This window comes from Tachysurus vachellii, chromosome 16 (genome assembly GCF_030014155.1).
Source record: "Tachysurus vachellii isolate PV-2020 chromosome 16, HZAU_Pvac_v1, whole genome shotgun sequence".
Lineage (NCBI taxonomy): Eukaryota > Metazoa > Chordata > Actinopteri > Siluriformes > Bagridae > Tachysurus > Tachysurus vachellii.
This window is the reverse complement of record NC_083475.1, coordinates 13,528,620-13,534,619: the sequence shown is the minus strand read 5'-3', so window position 1 is coordinate 13,534,619 and position 6,000 is coordinate 13,528,620.

The following is a 6,000-nucleotide window of genomic DNA, read 5'->3' as shown; positions in this document are numbered from 1 at the left end:
TTTTTTTAGCTATTTAGTTATTTTTGTGCTCAAACAAACCCAATGTTTTTTATTCCATGCTTAACTTTTACAGAGAATAATGTGTGAATAAAATGTTGTTTGAGCAATAAAAATCTTGAATCATCTATGAGATTTCTTTGCGTAGACAGGTTGTGAAGACAAAGCCCTGAACAAGGGAATATTTTCAGTAGACATACTGCATCTCAGTTTTGGGAAGGGTGAGAGTGGAGGAAAACTGATACAGAATTCAGAACAGACAAGGAGAAATTTTACTGATGTCAATGGCTTTGTTGGTCTTATATTCTTATATACTGACCTCATTTTAAATTGTGGTGTGTGTTGATTCAGTGTGAAATAATGAATTCAGGTGGTGTTTTAACAGAAAAACAGACGGATGGCTTTTCTCTTTAGGATGCATTTCATTAATTACACAGTTAATATATTCTGGATTGGTCTATGAATCATCACTAGACTCATTTTAATAATTAATAATGTGGACATTTGCAATGACATTAGATCCTAATGTGAACAGTTAGAGTGCTTTCCATAAGTTCAACAATAATTCTGATGATTTTAACACACCTAATTTCTTCTACCATTGCTCAGGCAATGTGACACTTGGGTAATGCTTTGGTAGCTAGCTGTTTATGCTAAGGGGGCATTGATAGTTTCAGGGCAGTGAGCTGTGATTTTGATTGCCACATTAATGGAATAGGGGGGATCTGATATCTTAGACTCTGACATGATGGCTTGGACAATTACCTGACAGAATACTAGGAATGTTCAGACAGGGTTTGTGTGTCTTGTGCCATGTGTATTTGTTTATGTTTTGTGTCCTAACGTGCGTTTCACCTGTCTGATCCTTATTCCTCTCCCTCCTCTGCACACATGTTCTGATTACTTCCCCTATTTATACCTGACTTCTCATGTGTGCTTTTGCTGAGTTATCGTCTTGTCTCCCGGTGTTGGTGTTTGTCTTCAGCTACTGTTTTCGTGTTTATAGTTCTGTTATTTTTAATAAATCCCCAGTTTGTTATGGTATCTGAATTTTGTCTGCTTTTTGTTCACATGGAGGCACCTGTTTCATGACAGACTCATTATTCTTGCACACTTTACTGATGTATGACTTTCTGTGTTGTGGTGTTTTACGTATCTGTTATTAATATACGTTTCCACTACAGTGGCTTCACTCACTAAGCCCATTTAAATCACAGTTCCAGTTCAGTGTAACAGGGGGTTTGAGCGCATGGCTGCACTGAGAACTTGTTTTGATAGGCTCAAGAGCAGCTTGCACTCGATTCAGACAGCTTAGTGTCAAGGCATGGCTCTGACAGCAAATAAGCATGAAAGAATTTAAGCTGCTGCTTACAAAAGCTTGTCACCTTTGATAGCTGTGTGTTATGGTTCAGCCCGGACTTTTGGCCATGTGCTTCTGTTTATGTTCCCTATCACGTGTCTGCCCCGCCTTTGTTTACTCCTCCCCGTCTCTGCACACCTGTTCCCTATGTGTTCATTGTCATGTCATGTCATTGTCAAGTCATGTCCATTTAACCATTGTCATGTCCATCGGCCCTTCTGCTCGGCTGTGGACGTCGCTCGGCCCTTCTGCTCTGCGGTGGATGTCGCTCGGCCCTTCTGCTCTGCGGTGGACGTCACTCGGCCCTTCTGCTCGGTGGTGGACATGGCTCGGCCCTTCTGCTCTGCGGTGGACATCGCTCGGCCCTTCTGCTCGGCGGTGGACATCGCTCGGCCCTTCTGCTCTGCGGTGGACGTCGCTCGGCCCTTCTGCTCTGCGGTGGATGTCGCTCGACTCTTCTGCTCTGCGGTGGACGTCGCTCGACTCTTCTGCTCGGCGGTGGACATTTCTTGACTCTTCTGCTCTGCGGTGGACGTCGCTCGACTCTTCTGCTCTGCGGTGGACATCGCTCGGCCCTTCTGCTCGGCGGTGGACATCGCTCAGCCCTTCTGCTCTGCGGTGGACGTCGCTCGACTCTTCTGCTCGGCGGTGGACATTTCTTGACTCTTCTGCTCTGCGGTGGACATTGCTCGGCCCTTCTGCTCTGCGGTGGACATCGCTCGGCCCTTCTGCTCTGCGGTGGACGTCGCTCGGCCCTTCTGCTCTGCGGTGGACATCGCTCGGCCCTTCTGCTCTGCGGTGGACGTCGCTCGGCCCTTCTGCTCTGCGGTGGACATCGCTCGGCCCTTCTGCTCTGCGGTGGACGTCGCTCGGCCCTTCTGCTCTGCGGTGGATGTCGCTCGACCCTTCTGCTCTGCAGTGGACGTCGCTCGACTCTTCTGCTTGGCGGTGGACATTTCTTGACTCTTCTGCTCTGCGGTGGACGTCGCTCAGCCCTTCTGCTCGGCCCCTCTGCGTGGCTGTGGACGTTGCTCGGCCCTCTTTGGCTGCGCCGCCGTGTGCCTTGCTCCCCCCATCTGCCTCGCCGTGTGCCTTGCTCCCCCCATCTGCCTCGTCATGTGCCTTTATCCCCCATCTGCCTCGCCATGTGCCTTGCTCCCCCATCTGCCTCGCCGTGTGCCTTGCTCCCCCCATCTGCCTCGCCGTGTGCCTTGCTCCACCCTCCTGGATCTCCTTGGGATCATGATCCCCTTGCATAAGGTCATTAATACGGGATTGGGCAGGGGGTACTGTTACGGTTCTGCCCGGACTTTTGGCCATGTGCTTCTGTTTATGTTCCGTGTCACATGTCTGCCCCGCCTTTGTTTAATCCTCCCCGTCTCTGCACACCTGTCCCCTATGTGTTCATTGTCATGTCTATTAAACCGTGCCAGTCAGTGCATGTCGTCCTTCCTCGTCCTTTGTCCTGTCTAGTTTTCGTCCATGTTCTTGTACAATGAATTTTTATTTATTAAACCCATTGATTTGAAGCTATCCTGTATCTGGGTCTGCCTTCCTCCTCCCTCTGTGATACTGTGCGATAACAAAGGAACGTTTCATATTTTTTGTTATAACACTGATGTGGAGTCTCTATAAGCCAATTATGAAAATGAGCTCTTAGATGTCATTTGCTTTATTAATCATGCCTATGATTATTGTCTTTTGGTATTTTTCTGCATTAAGTAATGTTTATTTGTTATGTGGTACAGTATGTGGATTTGATAATAATGCAACACTGGAACATGACCAGTTAATTCACATATATGTTTTATATTAGGATTGATGCATGCAGTCAAAAATTAGAGCAAATGCAAGTGCTCTAGGTTTATAGGTTGCAGTTTACTAAATTGAGCTCACTGTATTAAATATTTATTAGGCATTATATGAAGTGGGAGTATTAGGTCACTAGGGGGAGCCCTTCTTCTAAAATACTTTCCATCTGCATACTGGTACCTGTTATGGAAATTCATGCTGATGGATGACATTGATAAATAATTTATAAAGTCAACAATGCCTGTTGCTGGAATATATAAAAAGATTCCTTTGATATTAGCATTCAATCATATTTTAGTTAAGTTAAATCATAGTGGATATGTTCTCAGTGATATAAGGTTGGGACTTCTGTGTCCATTTGTGGAAATCCAAAATAGATACAGAAGTATAAGAGAAGGAAGTATCCAAATGGAGCATTTATGGTACACTGTTTGAATCAGTGTGAATTGTTCACAAGTAATTAGGCCAAGAGTTGTTCTTCTACACCAGACAGACGTGTCACCGTATAAGCTAGCTGTGTGTGAAGTGCAGGTTAAGTTCTACAGGAAAGGCTGAACAGTTCCTTTGTGGTTGTGCTCTGTGTGCCAGTCACGTCCCTCTAACAGAGAGTTGCCATTGCCAGGCCCATGCCATGTGAATGCAGATGACACACAAAGAAAACAGGTTGTGAAAGAGTTGAGCCTCTGAATATGAGAGCTGAACTATGTTCAATAATTCATATGACATGGCCTAAGGCAACTCACCATGTGGCTTAACGTTGTGTACCTAAATCGTAAGGAAGTTGGGTGCTGATGAAGCTACACCAATTTGCTGCTGATACAGTAAAACAATGTAAACACGTTCAGTTTCCATTACAAAAGCATAAAGATAAAAGCTAAAATGTAGTTTTAACCACTTAATTCAACAGTATACTGATATAAATTAGATATGTGTATAATATGTAGATGTGTGTTTTCATGGCTCCTGGTGTAGTTTGTGATTTTCTTCGATGCCTTGTGCATACGGGGTTGTGGTCGAACCAGAATGTGTCACTGTCTGTAAAAGCCTTCGAGGTATCAGTCAATGTTCTCCATGTGTTAACCTCTGTGTGCAGTTGTATCAGCTACTCTCACTGGATTAGGAGCTAAATATTACAGTGAACATTACTAGAACCTGGGGAGGCCATGCACAATTGTCTCTCACCTTCATAAGTTGGAACCTTCACATGTTATCCATGTGGTTTCATCTGGCAACTCTGATTTCCTCCCCATTCCAAAGACGTGTTGTAGGCTGAATTTGAACAGTTGGAACACTATTCAGAGTGTCCCGTGCCTTGTACCCTGAGTCCTGTGGGACAGGCTCAAGGCTCCCCATGACACTGTGTAGGATAAGCGATACACACACATATAAATACATATTATGAAATTGCTCTTTTTTTTTTTTTTTTATTAATCAACAGCTCTGATCATTCTTTGATCAATACATTGAAACAAAGCATTTCATTGACTTCATCTTCAGAGGATATACTAGTCCATCCTCTGGAGCTAAACACACTAAATCTCACTTTCCCACAGACACCTAATCACCTGATGACACAGATAAAAACTGTTTTAACTCTCAGATGGCATGGAGGTAACATCTTCTGCTTGCCCCAAGCTTAACGTACTTCTGTATGCAAATCTGAGAACTCTGGATACTGATGTACTCTGATACATGTCTATCTGGTAACAAAAGCAATATACTTAACAAACTGTTGAGCCAAAATAGCCTCTTTTTATGATTTTGCTTCTAGATGTACACTAGACATGTCTGTCGTGTCATACAAGGCTAGATTCTACAACTCAGTTACTGTAAAAATGATGAAAAAAGATTAGAGCATCTGAGCATTAGATGAAAATGTTACTCTGAGTATTAGTATTTGTTTTCAGAATAACTACACAATTCTTTTTTAGGAGTAGGTTAACTACTTTTTGATATCATATTTATGTCTGATTTCTGTTTTTTTTTTTATTTTCTGGGCATTAGGGAGGATTGTGATGTGAACTTTTCTTAACAAAGTTGGAAGCAGCAATCAACGCTGGATAGTTTATTTAGATGACGGTTAAGAAAGAAAACAATAAGGTGATATTTGTGTTGTTTGATGCACAGCACTTAAACCGCTCTTTCACTGTGATTCATTCAAAGCCATGCAGTCTGAAAAGCTCTTTAGGCTCAAGTGATGTCATAAATAAGAAAATGTGATGCCTTAGTCATTATAAACATCCAGGATTGCACAAATCAGGTCTGTCCCTGCTGTATTTATCTTTAACTCAGCTTTGCTTTGGCTCACATGACTGCCTTCATCTGTTGTGCTACAACATCTCACGTACTTCCTCCCTCTTTCTTTTCATTTCTGCCTCCCTCTGAGGCATGTGTCCACTGACAGGCCACATCACGCGGTGTACTTCAGATGACAACTCCACAGACGATGCACTCATCACTCGTTTCATACACTATAGTAAGTTTTCCCCACTTAACATCTTCAAGCAAATAGAAACCAAATATATTCATAAAACATACTATACACACAAAATTTTATGTAAAATTTCAGATATTATTCAGATTTTATTATTTAGCTTGGCTTTATCCCTAAATGACAAGGCTGAAACATAGGTAGCTGTAACGTGTGTTGTCAAGGGCTTGACAGATGTGTGTAATCTCAGCATCTTCTTTTTTAGGACAATCCACAAATCATTGTCAAGTTCCATATCAAGGGTCAGAGCAACAGTAGTCATCGTTACAAACGATGTGAGATATAGACTTTGCAACTAGACACAGGAGCCTAAGATTATAAATAGACAAACGAATCGGGA